The following is a 20,451-nucleotide window of genomic DNA, read 5'->3' on the forward strand; positions in this document are numbered from 1 at the left end:
AGCGAGGCTTTAGCTATCCCGACAAAACTGAAGCAAGACTTTGAGGCCTAACAAGCTGTGAAAAAAGTGTTTGGACGTAACAGACTAGCTACTCACTAAAGAAGCAGGAAAAGAAGATGGGCATGAAATCTAAGGGCTGACAATCGCCCTGTTAAACACATCAAAAAAAGGCAAAAGAAAAAAAGAAGTGCAAACAAACAGCAATTTTCTTGTAGCCACAGATCAGTAGAGTTCAGTGGAGTCTCGCTCTGCATGTTTACTGAAGAGCCTTGTAAAAGATGGTTGCGTATTGGTGGCAGCCCACCGTCCACTTTAGCAGTCACAAGGGAATAAAAGGAAATGGCTCTTAATTAGTGGTTCTTGACCTGTGGTTTTCAGCTCTGACCTCTGGCCCCGCTGGCCTGCTTTATTGTTCTCTAGGGGACTGGCCAAAGGGAGACACTCACCCCACCAACTGGTCCCTACAGCTTCATTCAGCCCAGGGTCAATGGCAAATAGGGTCAATCAACTGTCCATTTAGTGGCCCAAGGGAGTCAAGGTCATTGCCACTGACCGTTTTTGCTGGGGTTTAATGAAGAGCAAAATCTGCTCAATTGTTTTTAAAATGTCTTTATTTGTTTATTTATTTACAGTGTAACATTGAATTATTCTACATAATATAAATAAAGTTGTTTCATGAGATACTTTAATTTAACTCCATTTTAATAACACTGAAGCTCAGAGTGAGCACAGTGGAGTGAGGGTCTTTCAGTGGGGCACAGCTACAGTCTAACAGGCCTGTCTGTGATAGACATGTCTGTGTGATCCAGAGATGAGGCTGTTTGTATAATTGAGCAGTCTAGACCTGTGCTACCATTTATTTCCATTTATTTATTTATTTATTTATTTGTATTTTTCAGAGTTTGCATTAGATTGGCTCTATTAAAAACAGCCATAATATTAGAAACTATATACTATAATTACCTAAAGCAGCGGGCTTGCTTGCTTATATATTTATTTATTTATTTATTTATAGTTGTCTGTTTATTCGGCAGGGGGTCAAAATGTAATATGGGCCTAAAACAAAACGTTGTGGATTTATTTTACTTCTCCTGAACTCTCGTTGTTTAAAATTAGCCTTTTAACAACGCAACAAATCTTCGGTTTAAGCTCATCTACCAACACTGACTATCTACAAGGCAGAAATGTACAGTAGCTCTACTGCGCAAAGGGCTTATAGGCTCCTGAGTTTTATATTGATCTCAGCAGTAAATATGTTTCTGCCTGTAAAAACACTGTTAAATCAGAATAAATGCACAAAAAACTCAAGACTTTCTCGTTTCCAAGAAAACAGTAGCTGAGACGTTGAGATGCTGAGACGCTGTTATTAAGATGTTGAGAGCCAGTCAGAAGAACACAGGCTCGGTTCCAGATTCCACCCGGATCTGTTCAAATTCACCACTTCGATACACGTAACATCGCCTCTCATTGTGTTCATTGTGTTCATATATTTGTATTTATTCAAACTTTAGGTTCCTTCTAAGGACAGAAACGCTGGACAATTATTTTTATATCCAGCCTAATTTTCTCGGGTGCCCTTAAAACGTTTACACGCCTATTGTGTGTATGTATTTATCTTTATCTTACTGCCATGTGTTTGTTTGAAGTCAGTTTCTATCCTAAACTAAATGGGGGGGGGGCGGTGTTCACGTCTGAGTAAAGCCTCTGTTTTTTCACAGCTCAAATCAGCGACACACACTTTCACACAGTTTCTCGTCTCACACATGTCCATTAACCCGGTGCTCTCGCGGGGCTGATGCTTTCTTTCTTTCTTTCTTTCTTTGCTTTTTTAACAAACAAATTTTTATTAAACACACTGTAAAATGATTTCTAATAGTGAGTTAACAGAATAATCCGTGTTTTACATTCTGTTAATTTATTCCAGTGAACTCAACATTTTAGGGCAATGGAGTTACTTACTTGCTTTTTACAATAAAACACTGAATCAATTTTTACAGCACAAAAATAACGAAACACAGACTCTTCTGCTTCCACCAAACTTACAAACGTACAAACCTGTATATTTATCTTACAGCTGCATTCAGCGTCGATGTAATCTACACCAGCTTTGTCGAATATATGTGGTAACAATGTATTTAGTAAGTACTGTATATGAATTTCTTTATATTTTTCATTGTGCTGGAAGTTTTGTAAGTTTAATCTGTTTAGAGTCTCTCTCTCTCTCTCTCTCTCCCTCTCTCTCTCTCTCTCTCTCTCTCTCCCTCTCTTTCTCTCTCTCTCTCTCTCTCTCTCTCTCTCTCTCTCTCTCTCTCTCTCTCTCTCTCTCCAGTCCGCTGTCCAGGGTGCTGATGTGATGGACTTGAGCAGGTTCGACTGGACTACTGTCGAGTTTTAACACTAATGTTGACTTAAGTTCAGTTTATCTGGTTAGTGCCAACACAGACACACAATATTTACAGAGAACATACATTTGATTGGCTGTGTGGAAAACTCTGAACCCATTAAGACAACAGTGATTTATTTAAAATGTTTATTCACAGATCTTGAGTCCAAAACAAGTGAAAGAATTGCACATTTTGTACAGTCATTTCCAAAATATAAAATATACCACAGTGAACATTTACAGTCCAGTAGGTAGACCCCAAAGCTGCAGCAATAAAACTCACGTTCAGCACATCTGCCCTACAGACTGTGACTCCACACATGCACAATGAGACAGAAAAGTTCATTAACATTTTAAAAGCTGAGCCAAACACATGCAGGACATCTCTTCACTGAAATGTTACACCATATAAGCTTAATTCTTCTTTCCAAGAGAAGATCTTCTGCAAAGCCCACTGAGGTTGTCCGGTCTCTCCTACCGCAGTTGAACATCTCACCATCTCACAAGGGTGTAGTTTAAGTTCTCAGCCATGTCTGCAAAGCAAAGCAAAAAAAAAAGCTGTGAGGTTTGGGTCACTTCACAGACATAATTACACATTTAAATAGCAAGAGCTCCACAAGTGTGCAGTTACACTTTTATGAAATAATTGCAAGTGAACGATTAATAAACTTTAACATATTTGTACAAAAGAGTGTGCGGGTGGACGATGTATGAAAACTGCAGCAGAGTAATGATCATAGTGGTTTAATGTGTCCATACATTTCTCGGTAGTCAAACACAAAATAAAGGCTGGTCGATCAATCTTTCTTTTCTCTCTTACAATGAGACTTTGCAAATAGAGTGTCAACTCTTTCACAGTTTGGAAATGATACACAGAGGATCTGATCCCTTTTATCACCGTAGGGGAGCAGATCAGACTCTTTCTCTGTCAATTTCACCCCACTCTCCCATGCAAGCTTCGCCTTTCTCTCCTCTGTCTCCACAACGCAGGGTTTGTCCTTTTTGTCTTTTTGCTGCTCTTTGATATCTATTTTTTCACCACGCTCACTATTTGGACTTCATGCAGCTTATGCAAATCGCTTCTCTTTTATTTCTCCCTCCCCTCCCAGCAGCGTGCAGGACTAGAATGGAAACCGAAAACACACACACACACACACACACACACACACACATTGAGTACGGCAGTCGAGGCAGAAGAAGAACTAGAACTGTGTAGAAGAACAGACAAACAAATGGACTTGTCTGCCTTAGTCTCAAGTCTTGTGTCTCGCCTACAATTAACACAAATGTGCTTACTCTACATTCACCTTACATTTCCAAAGTGAATCAACACCCCGTAAACTCACAGACACACACTTGTTTTCATACACTGATGTGGGGTCATACATTATGTCCTACATCAGCACTGTCCAAAAAATGAATAAATAGAATCCCCAAAGTGGTAACTGTACAGGACAGACCAAAAACATTTATGTAAATTAATGTAAAGAGATTTTATTTTTATAAGCTTTGGAGCATTTCTATTGGTTCACTCATTTAATTTCACACAATATAAGTTTTAATACAATCTGAAATTGCTGTGTTCAAATGATATTCAAAAGAAGAATACAATTCAGAAAAAAATCTGTTTTTTTTCTTGGACAGCGACAATATGGCACTACGAATAGGTAAGGAGAAACTTTATTAAGTCTCCCTGTAAGCCAAATCCTAACCCTTACTCCACCCAGAGGAAAATCTGACTGCTGACCTTTGATGGTTCAGGAGACGTAATAGTGATTCCCCTAAAATTCTAACAGCATTAGACAAAAAGAAGATGTGTGATACTTATGCACAGATAAAAATTAAAATAGTTACTCACAGCATCTAATCTGAGAAGGCTTTAAGTATTGGATTTAGTTCAGCTGCAAATCTAAGCACAATGTTTATTGAGATTTCAACTAAACCTCAAGGCATGTGAGATTACAACTCTTTTGGTCATGAGAAATATCTGAGCAGCAGGAGACGTCAGGAAAAGTCTCCTTTGTCTTTCCATCTGATCTCATTTTTTTCTGAGAGAAACTACTGAGATATTAATGAGATTGATATGGCCAGTAAGAACCTTTTAGTTAAAAAATGTATGTAGCTTTTAAAAGCACTTTACAAAGTCACGATTATGTTATAGGTCCTGACACTGTAGGTTACCCATACTACTGTCCGATGTTTCTACAAAGGTTGTCCTGAAAATGTATGAAAACAAGTATGCGCACACACACCAACAGTGGATACTTCTCCCCTTTGTGTGTGACATATGTTGATGCTGGAACTCTAATGTTAAAGCTCTACACTGCAGTTGGTGGGATGTTGAGGGTACACTGGGGTACAGGGGGTTTGAATGGGGCTGCATGGCTGCAGACGGTGGGCTGAGGCAACGGCTAGACTGGAGCTGTGGGGGGGCTATGTGGTGTAGGTGGGGGTGCAGCAGTGCTGGGGGTGAGTGAGGGGGGTGTCTGCTGAAGTCGAGGCTCTGACATTCCCAGGCTCTCGGGCCGTGCCCAGCTGCGGAGGACAAGCACACATCTCGAGACGGCCCTGACAGCACCGCCTTTTCACAGCCACATTACTGAGGCAGCCAGCCTCCCTACCATAGCAACCTCCACACAGGTCAGAGGGTGAGCAGCTCTGACTGAGAGAGAGAGAGAGAGAGACTGAGACAGAGACAGAGACAGAGGAGTGTGTGTGGGACTGGCCAGTCAAGATGCCTCTGCAGCAATGAACTTGAACTTGATTGACCGCTGAAAGTCTTTGTATTTATATATATACATATATATACATATATATACAGCAGTTTAGTATTAACAGAATAGAATGTAATTTAAAGCACTTTATAATACTATTTTAAAATATCTAATATTTACATATTTAGTTATGTCATATGTTACGTTATGTCACGTCACAATATTTTCTTCTGAGCATACTGTGTGTAACATAAGCAACTACAAGTTTTATTAAAAAGAGAACATAATTATGCCTATTTAATTTGATTTAGTGCAGTGCGGTATATGTGAGACATGGGATAAAAATCACTGTATTCATATTGTCATTTTTTTACATTTTTATTAATTTTTTATGTATTTTTAAAAATATTTTTTCATATTCACATTTTTAAATACTGGTCCTTTTTCTCAACCGGCAAAAATAGTCCTCTTTTGGCTCCCAAAACTAAATTAGACTTATGGACTAGCATCAGACTCTCTCTTATGTTCTTTCCTAATCTTTCACTATTTTACTACACATATTTCTTTATAATTCCAAGCAGAAAAAAACTCTTGATAAAATGTGTCGTGAAAACTGCAGTATAACACATATTTATTCCCTTTCACTCATAATAATATTAGCAGAGCTTACAGTAAACCCACTGACATATGTGTAATAGACTGCGTGCAGTAAATCAAGAATAAAATAAACTTTTTTAAGAGGGAAAGACAATGAAAAAGAAACTTAACGATAAAAATGCAGGTCACACTCCAGCCCACCCCTCCCATAACCCCCTGTGTGATTATCCAGTAGCGCTGTATTAGCAGCTCTGGCCAGCTCTAATTCTTCCTTACTCTCATTTCACTCTTAGTGGAGGACCCCTGCCTCTGGGTCCCTCATGCAGACAGCCTTTAATCTGAAAAGCCCGAACTGGAAGAACTTCTCTGTCTTCCTGGGAGATACTTAAGACATTCTTTGTGATAGATTAGTCTCGGCCAAAGTTGCATTAACAGACAAAGATTAGGCCTGACCTACATTGGATGTCATCCAAGGCTTTGAATGGCGTATGAGGGCGGTTTAATACTCCTGCCAAAGCTGGTGAATCCTCCGTATTGTCAGTACTTACAAGTACCAAAGGCCTTGGCTTGATGTGACCCGAACACTGACCTCCAATATAATTATAATGAAGTGTCTCCTTCATGATAAAACAGCTTTTAAGGATTTGCTCTAAGAGAAATGTACAACTAAAAACAATGCACTAATGTGGGCGTGTGCATTTGTGAAAACAGTGCTGTGAGCATTGAAATCAAGTAATCTATAGGGTCCACACGTGAAGAATACACGGCTAGTGTGAACACCCAAACAATCACTTGTAAAGCTATTCTCACTCCTAAGCAGAAAATGAAATAAGGATTTACTGTACCTCATTAAGGAGATGCTGGAGTTATCAGTGGTGGCCCAATGACACACAAAGACTGAAATCTTGCAGTTTGACCCCCCAGGCACTTGACCTAAATTTGAGCTAACTGTGTCTGATCTTGAATTAAGCTAGCTATATTTTACCATGCTATATTTTGTGTAGCAGCCCATATATGTCATTGCAATCACGCTCATTGAATGTAGTATCATTTATTAAAATGATTTGATATTAAAACAATACATTGTTAAAAACATACTTTATAAAAAATTGTATCTCTGAAAACATGCTTAACTTAAGCGTACTTTCTAAGCGATTTCAGACCATTTTTACAGGTCGATTCGGCAAGAAATGTTCACACAATGTAAAGGGTGGCACTTTGCAAATGAAAGTGAACTAAAAAAGAAGTAACACTGAAAAAATGATTGATTATTAAAATGTGGCAAGTGGTTGCACACAAATAAAACAAATAACATCAAGACAATTGTTTTATTTAAATGTGTTTGTTTTGGCAAGAATTGTGTAGCACTTTTTATTTATGCCTGACTACTTGCCACATTTTAATCATGTAAATTCAAACAGGCATTTTTGTCACTATATGAAGCTTTGATATATGCACATTTTTACATAGTTCCAAAAACTGCATACTAAAAATGTGCACAGAGGATTTGTTGTAGATTTCACCTCAACACTTTTGGCCCCTGTGCCAGTTGACTGCGGCGTCTCTTACAACACAAACATACTGACCACCTTCCCTGGATCCCACACATGCTGAGTGTCTGTGGTGTGAGCCTGCAGGCCACAGTGCAGAGCAAGGCTTTCCTAAGCTGCTGCCACAGCACAGCGCTCTTATTTAAGGTAGCAACTAAACATGGCGCCTCATCTCCCTGTCAATGTCACATGCCCCCCCCCCTTTCTTCCTCCTCTAAACCGATCAATCTCCAAACGCACCAACCTCCTTGTCTCTTCCATCCTCAGCCTCTCTGGCACCTTTCTCTGCCCTGTTGTTTTTGGCCATCATTTATTTTTGCCAACTAGATCACTAGCAAGGTCTGTCCTTTAGTGTGTACTGACCCTTTGTTCCCTCATTTTCCCTCATTTTCTGTCAGTCTTTCTTCCTCAGTCTCTCTGTCTGCCTCATTATTTGTTGATCTCTTTGCTCTGAAGAGTTAAACCTGCAGAAGGTGCCACTGTTCAATGTATCATAACGTAAAGGGGAATTCCACTGATTATTCAACATTTCTCCATATTTCAATAGTTGAGATGCAAACCGAATAATTCAAAGTGATCTGATATGAAATGGTGCATTATAGAGAAACTTGCCCACTCAGATTTCTTTACAGTGGTGGTGATAGAAACCAGGAGTAACGATGTTTAAAACTCAAATAAACCATACATAACCTTCATGCGTCTTCTAAGTTTTTATATGTAATGTTGACAATGATAAAATAGTGGTAAATCAGAAAAATAATATTATTATTTCATTTGGGCCTGTTTTGCCTTACAACACCCTACATTTATCTCTTTTCTACAAATATATATACACATATTTTAGACCAAAACCTTCTTTCAAAACTGATGTAAATTTGTGTTTCAGACATCAGGCAGAATATTTGTGACCACTTCATGTAATGGTTTTCTGTGTGGGAGCTTTTACAGACATTAAACTCTTCAGATGTCTGGTTCCTATCACCACCACTGTGAACAATTCTGTGGTTTCTCTGAAATGGAGCATTTCATATTAAACCACCATGAATGACTTTCTTTATCTCAACCATTTAATTATACAGAAATTTTGGAAAATCTGTGGTAACATTAGAGCAGAAGTCACTGCTAGTATTACTGTAAGATTTTCTCATTTCCAATTTTAACACTACACTTTTATTTTTTATCAATGTACTGCAGATCTAAACAAATTGGGAGAACTTTCTAATATTCAGACTTAGTAACATTAAGACTTATTATTCAGCAACTACTAACTATTCAGTAACTACTATGAAAATAATATATATGTTATATGCAGGCATAAAACATACAGGTCCCAGAGAATTTAGGGGGTAAAATGTTTCAGTTCTACTGTAAAATACAGCCAGCCATATAAGCAGTAACAGCACAGTTAAACGTTACTACCGATGTAGTGTATGTATGCATTGCTACAGAGCTAACATACTTTATGTATGTTGGACAGGGGCCACATGCCTCTTTCACTCAGACCACCGCAACCAACATCTCCATCTTTGCCAGACAAGCATTAGCAGCGCGAAGACCAATTAACATGATCAGGTGGCCTATGGCCTGCTCCTGTACACACACACACGTATGTACACACACCCATACGCTCTCACTCACAAAAGCTCTCCGATCTGCATAACAGTCTCATGTCTTTGGCATCTGGTCGTGTCTGGTCTGCTTCGGGCTTTCCCACCCTGCCCCCCTTCAAGCAGCACTGGAGAAGTACCAGTCCTGACAATGGTGGGAACGGCGAGATTCTTTATGGGTGGGGGGGCCCTCCACTGAGGGAGGGAAGACGCGAGTGGGGCAGAATAATAATGGCAGACACCACGTTCTGTTCATTAAGGCATGGTGCTGCAGCTGCCGGCCCCATGGCAGCCTGCACCCATCTCACCCTCACTCTCAAATCAAAATGGAGGCCGAGAGCGCCAGGGGCATGAAGGTGCCGCCTCAGCCACGGCCAGAGAGCCAGAGAGCGGAGGGAGAGAACACGCCACTGCACCGCTTTCTTTTAGTGTGTGCATACAACACAGCCACGTAAAGCGATTAATAAAAGGGAAAAGCAAAGCTATGACTTGCAGTAGGCGATATGCAAAGTACATAATATCATAATCATTTTCACAAGACATTTTCTCGATACACTACATGAATCTTAATATTAGTTTGATAAATTTGATCAGACAAAAAGCCCCACTACCTCCACATTTTAAGAAATACTGATAAAAAACTGTCAATACACAGTTGTATGCAAAGGTTTGAACAGATTTTTTGATGTTCTAAGTGAAAATCTGTCAAATTCTCTACAGAGTTAAATATGACATTTTCTGCAAATTTAAGTGTGCAGTCTTTATTTATTTTAAGTTTAACATTTTGGAAAAAATATGTAAAATGTACCATAACTTTAATTTTAGTCCCCAGTATGTCAAATTAAACAAACAAATACTGTGCATTAAGTATGTGTTCTCTGTAGAGGATATATGTATATTTAACCAGGGGTCCCAAATTGCATAAAACTGTAAACCTTTTTATTCACATACTGTGCTGCAAGTTAAAGAGGACTGAGTATGCTCTCATTGTAATGAAACACACAGTTGGGTCAGTGTTCTGACAACATCCACAACATGCTGCATAGTGACATTGTGATGTAAGTAATTACGCTATCAATAAACGCTCACCCCTAGCTATGGCATCCAGCAATCACGTACTTTCTGAAAAGATTAACAGCTGATGTACAATGGAAAACGCTCACAACTAATAGAAAAAGTAACATAGAAAAAGTCCATAACTAATACCAAGTATATCACAAAAAGAGAAAATTTCTGAAAGCTGTCTATAATGTATTTTGCGACAAAACCCTTCAAATCCTCCTCTACAGTTTTTGGCTTGGACATATAAGTGCTATAGATCATTAAATAAAAACATGCACTGAAAGGTTCTTTATTGAACCAAAACTGGTTCTTCTATGGCACTGCTCCAAAAACCCTTTCTGGCACCTTTAACAGTGTAGAAAAGGAAAACAAATTCTACATTTCCTGGTCTCTGGGCCTCTATGTATTCAAGTAAACTTCATAATGTAAAAATCAACATTAATTCAGCTAAAACAGGATGACATTAACTCATTAATCCACAGCAGAATAAACTGCATCTTTTCTCATTTTAGAGTTAATGCTGCAGATAATATCTTGGGAAATGTGAAGTATTCTGGAGATCTATTCATTCACACATTCATCCATTCAACTGTTCATTCTTTGACTCACTTATTCAACCAACTGACATTTTTACAAGCAATGAATCCGGACTAAGGTCTGGAATTGAGGAGGGAACGGAGAAGAGTGAAAGCCGCAGAATGGTGCAGGGTGCAGTTTGCACAGGGTGTATGGGAAGTGCCTCTGGGATGCTGCCTCTCTCATTCACACACGCAGGCTTAGGCTTTGGCCCTTTTCTTCCCTTTCAATGCAACTATGTCAAGAGGATCTTTGCTCGGCCCCACTCATTAGCAGCGCTAGTTGCTTTATTGTCTCCTCTCCATTTTCCTCTCGTTATCCACCCCTGACTGCAAACAAAACTATTTACTTTAGGAAAAAAAGATTTGAATTGTAAATAAGTGCAGTATAGATGCAAATTTCCCACAGCTCTGCATCTCCCAAAAAAAAGTTTCACAGGGAATGTAAACATGCTGTTCTAACACAGGAGGAAGATTCAGAGAGTTTATCCTAGATATGTATGTATGTCTGTATATATAAGATAAGGTGAAAGTTACCTATATGAATACCTATTATAGAGGTTAAAGACTTACTTGCTTATTTAAAACAAATAAAGCTCTAATACTGTACTTGAATGTACAGCATTACATAGTACAAGTACAATGTAACAAATATAGAATTCCTTGCAGCCTAATTCATTTCATTTTATTTTCTCAGTATAAGTCAAACATATACAAATAAGAAACAGTAGGAATACAAAATATCCGTTGCCAATTGATGAGTAAGACCTATTGTATATGACATACTGTATATAATTGTATATAATGCTGTACAACTGTCTGATCATAACCTTGTATCTCATTTTTTTTTGCATCATATGAAAACAACAGCTGGCTTTATAGGACCCATATCAAGCCAAACTAGTAGAATTTTCCTCAAAAAGCAGTTCAAAAGAGGTTGATGTAGTTTGAAACATACCAGTTTCAAAGCGTATTTTTTTACTCCGCAATCCATGCATTTCATAAATGGAAATTATGTTTCAAGAAAAGCCTGCTGAATTAATTGTTTTAGTGAAGACTAATCAATTTACATGCATCTGCCTGCTCAGCCTGCAGTGGCCTGTTCACTCTTGTGGAAGTTATAAGGAGTGTTTCATCCCAGACTACTTTTTGAATGAGGCACAGTTCAGGGCAGCCAATCACAACAAAGGGCATTTACTTATATTAGTTTTAAAGGCACAGTGACAAAATCAGCCCATTTAATTCTAAGGGATTAAGAAAGGTTAGAAAATAGTAATGTAAAAACCTCAGGGGACCTCAGGGAAAAAAGTAGAATGTAAGAAAAATGTAAGATATGAACCCTTCAATATTATGTGGAAATTTAATGAAGACTAGACCAACAGAAATTCCCAAAACAACACTTAGAAGACAATCCCATTATATTAACTCTTGAAAAGTTGCCTTTTTGGGAATACAAGGTTTTGTTCTGGCAGCAACGAAATACTTGTATTGTATGATAGATAGAATTATGATAACTACTTGTGGAGTGTACGAGAAATAATCTAGAAACACATATATAACCCAAAAATGCCTTTTACCTACATGGTGTTTCTTATATGAATTAGCACTCAGGTGTCAGAAGACAGAATAGGAAATGTAATGCGGTTGAGTTACAGTTACAATGTAAAGGTAACCGTGTGGCAACTAGAAACTCCCTTAACGAACGGCGCTTGATGCTCATTCACATGTTAGAGAAGCACAAAGCGATCCTAACAAAGGAAGATGGCAGGCTGTGCTGCAATCGGTGCCAGTTCATTTGTTTTCTTTGCCTCCCCTCCTCCTGTGCTGCACTCTCATAGCCCTCCCCAAAAACCCCTCTCTGCTAATTAGTATAGTAAGATCAGATAGGCACAGAGATGAGCCTCAGTGGCAAACCAATCAAACGCATACACACAGATATATGCTTACACACACACACACACACACAATTCTATCCTCAAATAATGAAAAAGACCATGATGCAACTCACCTCGTGTGCCAGTCCAGCCATCTTAGCTGTTTCAGTGAGATTTCCCTCAAGATGGCCTCCCTCCCTCCCTCATTGCGCCTGGCTCCAGGGAGCTGACAGGGGGCTTTGTCGCCGGTGGCACGGGCATGGCTTCCCCCGTCCCCCAGAGGGCCACAGATGGCACCAGAGCTTTCCAGGCATGAGGAGACGGACGGTGCTCACAGACGGAGGCTTTTTCCCTCCCTGCATGCCTCTGTCTCTCCTGCCTCCTCTACAGCATGCTGCCTGTGCTCCTGTCATGTTACTTCATTACGCCATGTTGCGGATGGGGAGAGCACTCTGAGGGGAGAGCCAGAAAGAGAAAATGAAAATGAGGCATTACAAAACAATCCTTGTTATTATTGCCAAGCTGGTACCATGGCAACCGCATGTCGGTTTGTTTCACAGATGCTGCATTGCATACGTTCAATACTGTATATGTTCGGCTGCCTAGTACACGTGACGGCAGGACGAAGCGCCATCTTGCTATGAGAAGATTAAAATTTCCTTAAAAACTAAACTTTATCTGGTAATGAAAATGAAACTGTTTTAGAACATAGGGACATACAGACACCATTCACTCTGCCACAGCATAACACCGTAATTTCACTATAAAATGGAAAAGATAAATAAAAACTAATTTTAAACTTCACTTCAATATTAAATGGTTTAGACTACTATAACTAATCATTAATGTACAATAATTAATATTTCAGTCACACAACACAGTGCCACAGTAAAGTCTGCAATGATAAACATGTTTCCATTGATAAAGACTTAAGAGTCTAAAAAAAGCGAAGAGAAGGCACATTTGCAGCCATACTAATGTGAAAGTTAATGCTACACCACGGGCAATGACTGAATCTAATCATCTATCACTGTCCATCACTGAACACAAAACAGTATTGTGTCATTTCTTTCAGAAAGAATGAAAATGCAAGTTTATCTAATATACTAACAAACAGAGCTTCATTCATATATTACAGAAGCACAAGTATAACTTAAGTGTACTTGTTGTCCTAGGTTTAATCAACTCCTCTAGAGGTTAAATGCTATACTGTTATCCTATGGGTTGATTAATTCTCACTTATTTTATTGTATTTCTCCTTGTATTATAAATACATTAGCACTTTGTCTTTAATTTTCCTTCTGGTGTTCTTTTTGCATTTATTTATATAAAACACTGTGACTTTATGTATGAAATGCGCTAATAAACCTGTCTTGTGTTGATGTTTTACTACAGTTATGCATCCATATATGAAAACAAAATGGTCCCTTACAGTAAGGCAAGGCAAGTTTATTTGTTTAGCACATCTCACAGACAAAGGCAATTCAAGCTGCTTTGCACAAATAAAATAAATAAAAACAAAAAGAGCAATTAAAAAAATAAAGACAAAGTGCTTATAAGTACTTCCTTACAACGTAATATACTTTCAATTATAAAATGCTCTGAAATGGCCCCAAATGTCTTACTTAAGCTCATTGCAATCTTCGGCCTTTATTAGACGTTTTATTAATATCCCTCTGACATCAGATATACAAGTGTAATTAAAACCTGATAGCTTGTGTTCCCCAATGCACATTTCTAATGTTATCTTTTGCTAATATTAACTGCTGCATCCTTTAAGCTATAGCATCAACTCACAAGACATATCTTTAAAAAAAACATATGGGCCATATGTCTGCTTCAGTCCTAACTGAAAAGAGTCACTCAATCTCAAACAGTACAGTACAGGTAGTTTTCTCTACCTGTATAGAGGAGGGAGTCCAGTGGCTTCATTAGCAGCTGCTGAGACTGTTGCTCCAGCTTCTGCACCAGAACCCAACATGAAGAAGAAGATTTTGAGAATCATTTCTACTTTCGGTTATCTAGCTTTATGACATGTGTTAAGACTCATACAGCTAGATAACCAAAGACAGAAACCAACCCCCAGCCTGCTCGCTGCAAGTGATGGGAAATTTCCAGAAGGAGGAGCGCTGCCACACACCTGAAAGACAGAAGAGACAGGAATAAAGAAAGCAGCTTCATTCCCATAACTGTTGAAATACTTCAGCACTGATGGGACAGCAGCTAGATAACTATCTACACTACAACCAGGACTCTGCCATCCCCCCAGTAAGACAAAAGTCACCCCCCCTTAATACGGCTTTCCATCCACCTTAGATGAAAGTTAGTGTAAGAGACTTTAATGTTAATATCTGTAGTAAGCTGCAACTAACAACTCACACAGGGCTCCAATAACATGGTGTTAAAATGTCTGATTATTGCTGTTAAAGTTTAGAGCTGCAGAGAGTTTAAAATCTGCTTGATATAAATAAATGAGCAATTTAGAAGACAGGACAAGAAAAGTAGAATTGGTCAAGACAAGAGATCTCTGAAAAGATCTTTATTGTGCTAAAAGCAAGTACAGCTACACTTCAAACAGTTCCGAACTAAACACCCCCCAGACTCTCACCTGAATCATCTGAATCCACCTCCCCACTTACTTTATTTATTTATTGTACAATTTACAACAACTGACTGTAACTATTATAATAAATACTTTAGAACTGTAATGTTTCACTTTAGCTCTTGGATCTTTGTTTACATTTAATATAAAAACACAAAACAAAGAATTGCACTAAACTCTCTTTATACAGTATACATATAAATAAAGAGGGAAAATCAGAGAGAGAAAATGTGAAAAAAATTTGCCTGCGTAATTTTAACGCAGTAGCGCTGTAATTGTAACGATTCAGTTATTACTGTTAATACAAACGCACTTACAAAGGCATGTATAATAATAATAATAATAATAATAATAATAATAATAATAATAATAATTCCAGCAAGAACATATAAATAGCATACATGAACGCGCGCGTTATTTTAATAAAGACTGTAATCTCTGACTAACGGCGTCCTTCCACTGTTTAGCCCACCAACTTCAGAAACACTGTACGACTGATCGTGAAGATCTCCAGCAGCATGATAGCATGTGTGAATGAGCTAGTAGAGAGAAAGTGTGTGTGTGTGTGTGTGTGTGTGTGTGTGTGTGTGTATGTGTGTGTGCTGCTCTCTGTAAGGTCCTCGTGCTGATGTAGGCCACTCTGTACAGTCCTGTTCCTCTGCGCCATCATGCAGCTACAGCTCCATCCACTGAGCTCCAACTCAGCTGATTCACTCCACACTGACAGCCTCTCTCTGTACACACTATAGGGCCAATACTACTGCAAGAGAGTCTGAGCACTTTAGCTATTCAGTTACTTTCCGTTAGCCTCACTTTCCTCTTTCCTGAGGGATTTTACCAAAATAATACATTAATATTTACACAGACAGATAATTAATACATCATTGAGGGACTGGCTTTATCGTCATAGTCTTCCTTGTATCACAGATCACACTGAAGGCTTACAGGTGAAATCTCGTTTCGAGAAGACTGTGGAAACTTGTAGCTTAAGTACAATCTGTAGGCCAACTGTCGTGAAGCTAATTAAAAACAAATCATTATTTTTTATTAAAAAAATGACTGCAAATGTCCAGAAAGGGCAAAAAACACCACAGTGTATATTAAAAACAGCATTAACGCAGGCCTAAAGACACATCAGATCAAACTGCAGTTTCTCTAAACACCTCAGTGCTCAGCTCCTCTCCTCACTGTACACAGGGCCATGTGAGTCTCTCGGCCCCACAGCAGCACTGGACGAGGCCCTGTCCACTGCTAAAGAGGTCGGCGATGGAGGTCACAAATCTTATTACAAATGCTCTAATATTTCACCCAAAGCGCCAGACTCAATCAGCCACGAGCAGACACTCACAGCATGTCCACCTCCGAGTCTTTATCTCTCTCAGCCTGCAGAACAGCAGCAGCAGCAGCAGCTTTAAGTAGGTCGACTAAGACTCGACTGTAATAATAATAATGATAATGATAATAATAATAATAATGATAATACATAAAACAGAACATCACTGTGTAGATTCATGTCTAAACCCAACCAGCCATAAGACACATTCTTAGCGAAAGAAAAAACAGACAAAAAAAAAAAGAAGCACATTTGTCGTTTTTTTTTCTTCAGATGGACAGAATACCTCTCGAGTCCAGTGGCAGCATTGTAAAGCAGCAGCAGCATGTTGTGCTCTCCAAACGTGTAGCCGTGTAGCAGCTTCACCATCTCTCTTTCTTTCTCTCTCCCTCTCTCTCTCTAGTCTCGTATTCAGCCTACATGCACAGCTCGACTTTATTCCCTCTCTCCCACTAACGTCCTCCTACACGTCTCTAGCAGGTCGTGTGGTAGAGCAGCTCGTTATGTGTATGACTGCTCTCTCTCTCTCTCCTCCTGCTCTTCTGTCTGTCTCCCTCTCCGCTTTCCTCCCTCTGCTCTTCTCGCCTGCAGTGACATCAGCGCTCCGAGCGACCAATCCGAGTGCGGAACGGTGGGTGGAGCTGGAGTCGACCAATCAGAGGGAGCCACTCGAAAGAAAGAGCGAAAGAGACCCTCTCAATTAGCTCTACCTGTAGCGCGGAGCGGACAATTAGACTGTGGAATCCCTATTGAGAAATCCGGAGGCGTTAAAAATATTATCACCTCATTAATCTGATAAAGGACAAATATTTTTAGCTTCATATTATTTTTCCCTGTTTAAATTAATTCATGTATCCAGTAAAGGACAGCAGTCTTGGCAGGAATATTCATTCAGAGCAAAATGCCGCTGACAGCTATGAGCACGTGGGCTCTGTGATCACCTAATAACCCAATCAGTTCGCTGGAATAAACAGCGATCATTGATACTGCATTTACAGTGATAATATCTGAGGTGAGTTTGCTCTAAGAAGGAGGATCTGACTCCTTTTTCAGACCCGGTGAAGATTTCCTCTCAGCACCACAGGGCTCTGGATCGGAACATCAGTAATTAACTTCAATAATAGTAGTAACAGTGAAAAAGAAAGAGCAGAAAAGAGAGTCTCGTGGTGGTTATTGTATAGAGTTTAGTGAAAAGCCAGGGCGCTCTTGCTACCTGGAATACAGGGCAATAATTTACACGATTTAATTTGTTTCTTTAGTTTCGTATCAATTAATTTTAATCATCAAAACCATCAAGAATAACAGATTCAAAGGGGCGTTTTTGATATTCTGATGTTGAGCTGTAACTGTTCGTGGTTTAATTTTAATTTAAATTTTAATTTAAGGCACATAGTGGATTCACTCTCAGACACAGATTCAGCTCAGATTAAAACTTAAAACTTAAAGCTATTTCACATTTTATGGAAGCTGTTGCAGCACACATCTGGGTAATTTTACGAACATGTTTAAGTGATGGTATAATATATAAAGATTATATTATTATTATTATTATTATTGTTATTATTATTATTATTATTATTATTGGCCAGAGAAAAGGTCAAATATTTTCTGTTAAGGGAAGTTCAGTATTAGGTGGAATATTTTACTATTTTGCTGTGACACATTTCGTAAATTAAATCAAATTGAAACGCTGCTGAATTTCTGTTTGGGCTGAAAGTAACTTTTTCATTTTATCCACTGTCAGATGTTCTGATGGCGCCAAAGCTAAATTAGAAATGAAAAAAGAAATAAAATAAAAAAACTAAACATCCAAAGCTGAAGTGTCCTGTTTAAACTCTCTCTGGGGCTTCATGTGGAGCAGGAGGAGCTTCCAGGAGATGCACAGAGTTTCATTCCAGACGAGCTGAGCTTTATTTCCTTCATGAAGTCACATCATCGGGCTCTGCTTTAGTGGGGCTGTTCGCTCAAACGAAAACTCGGTCCGAGTGGAAGTCAAGAGCGAGTTCAGTGTTCACGTGAACTGCAGTGAGGAGGGCAGAAGAACTCAGACGGTGGTTTCTTCTGCTTTTCATCTAAAAGTTAACTTTAAGAGAACAAAAAAATGAAATGAAAAGTAAATCGACTACAGAAGCTCTACAAGACACAGTGTAAGGCACAGAGAATCTCTCTCATCAAATATCTCACATTTCTCTGTAGAGGCTCATTCTGTTTGCCTTACGTCATTCAGGCCTTCATAACGCATCTTAATCACGCAGGCTGCTCACGTTTCGCTGCTTCATACGTTCTTACTGAGCTGATCCACCTAAACATGACCTGAATTACTATCCTCACTTTCACTCTCTTTATTTGATTTACCACACTTTTGTTAAGTGTCTGTTAAAAAAATCTGTAATAGTCATTTAAGCTCAAATAAATAAATATTAAATCATATCTGTAATAATATAGACCAGATATCTACAAGTATCTCGTAGTAATCTAAGTAATCTAATATCTATAGATCTACTGTAATTGTAAAAAATGGCTCGTCTGTACAAGCAATTGAACTAGTCATTTTTAATCTAAATAAATACTTTAAATGAACGATTCTTTCAAACAAAGTATTGTTTTGAGTTGAATAAAACTAGTTCAGTTGTTTGTCACTACATGATGTAATTTTTTTAAGTTGAACTGATGAACCATTTTTACAGTTTAATAGATAACTTCATACAGAACATAGGGATCTATTATGAAATATCTATTGTCATTTATCTATTATTACACTGTAAAAAATGGTTCATCAGTTCAACCTAAAAAAATTACTTCATGTAGTAACAAGTAAATCTTGTAGTGTTATTCAACCTAAATAAATACACTGAAGGAACGATTCTGTCAATCAAAGTAATTTTCAAGTTGAATAAAACCAGTTAAGTTACTTGTTACTACAGGAAGTAATTTTTCTACATTTTTTACAATGTAGACTGGTGTAGTTCTGCATTTCACTGCACATTTCTGTTTCAGCTGTGGGATCAATCACCTCAGATCATCTGAACTCAGGTCTGGTCTGTGCTGATGATCTGACCAAGTGATTACTGACCAAGTTACTATTTTAGCATGCGTGATGGTATAAACTAGTGTTAGTGGTTTACTGGGACCCAGATAAATCACAGTGGATCACCTTGAAGAATTACACTCCCAGAAAAAAGGTAGTAAACTATCACTGGGGCGGTACCCTCAAGGGCACATCTCAGTACCTTTAGTCAGGGAATATAATTGTAGCATAATCCATAAAAATTGTATTTTCTAAGTTGTACTGACTCCTCACACCCTTTACTTTATTCTTCTGTTTTAAAACATTAGGCTATGAAAAATAACAAATATGTACATTTCCTCTTGAAAAACTTTTGGACCTTTGTACATTTAGACCCTAAAATCCCTGCTGTACCTTTGAGGGAACATTTACATTGCTTGTACCTTGATGAACAAAAATGTACCTGTACTGTAGCTTTATTTCTAACAGTGTAATATTTGTGATATTTACTGGGAAATTTAAAGTATGATCAAACAGTCTGTTTTGGAAAGATCATTTTTCTTGAACAACATAACAGTATGATAGTTTAAAGAAAACCAAATGTGAATTTTCATTCAAAAAAGTTTAATTCTTTCCAGTTGTAACTTCAATAATGGATTGATTGTTAGTAAAAAAAGTAACTAATCTCATAAAAGTATACCCATTCAGAAAGGTAAAATCACTACATTTCAATTAATCAAACTGTATTTCATCTCTTATAAAACAAGACTTTTGTATGTGAACACAGTGAGCGACAGTGGTGTGGACACTATAGGAATGTGGGTGTGGATTCCAGCGAGCTGTGAATGTGATTATAATGCAACATAGATGCAGTGCTGTGTGGCGAAGTGACTGCGGGTGTTGACCTCTGCCCCCCACTGTCTGGATGGCTGTTCAGACGGGGGGGACAGGGTGGATAGGGTGGCGGGGTGCTGTCTACCACAGCCAGTCCAGACAGAGCTAGAAGCTGTCTGGATGGGGCAGGGTGAGGGGACAGGGGCCCACTCTGCTCCTCTTTTCACTCTGTCTGACTGGCTGTATGGGTGGGAGCAGAGTGGCCCCACCTTAGGGCCCTGGCTGGGGCATGGGGGCTAGACAGAGTGAGTGT

The 20,451-nt window shown here is 38.7% G+C and overlaps 1 long non-coding RNA gene across 1 annotated transcript; it reads right to left on the reverse strand.

Moving 5' to 3' along the window:
- Positions 1-2,516: 2,516 nt before the first annotated feature.
- On the reverse strand, positions 2,517-14,370 carry LOC118811290. The gene is made up of 3 exons (XR_005007471.1): positions 14,264-14,370; positions 12,497-12,814; positions 2,517-2,916 (listed from the first exon to the last, which is right to left on the reverse strand). It is a non-coding gene; the product is annotated as an uncharacterized LOC118811290 (long non-coding RNA).
- Positions 14,371-20,451: the final 6,081 nt, after the last annotated feature.

Source organism: Colossoma macropomum, unplaced genomic scaffold, assembly GCF_904425465.1.
Source record: "Colossoma macropomum unplaced genomic scaffold, Colossoma_macropomum, whole genome shotgun sequence".
In the NCBI taxonomy this organism is placed as follows: Eukaryota; Metazoa; Chordata; class Actinopteri; order Characiformes; family Serrasalmidae; genus Colossoma; species Colossoma macropomum.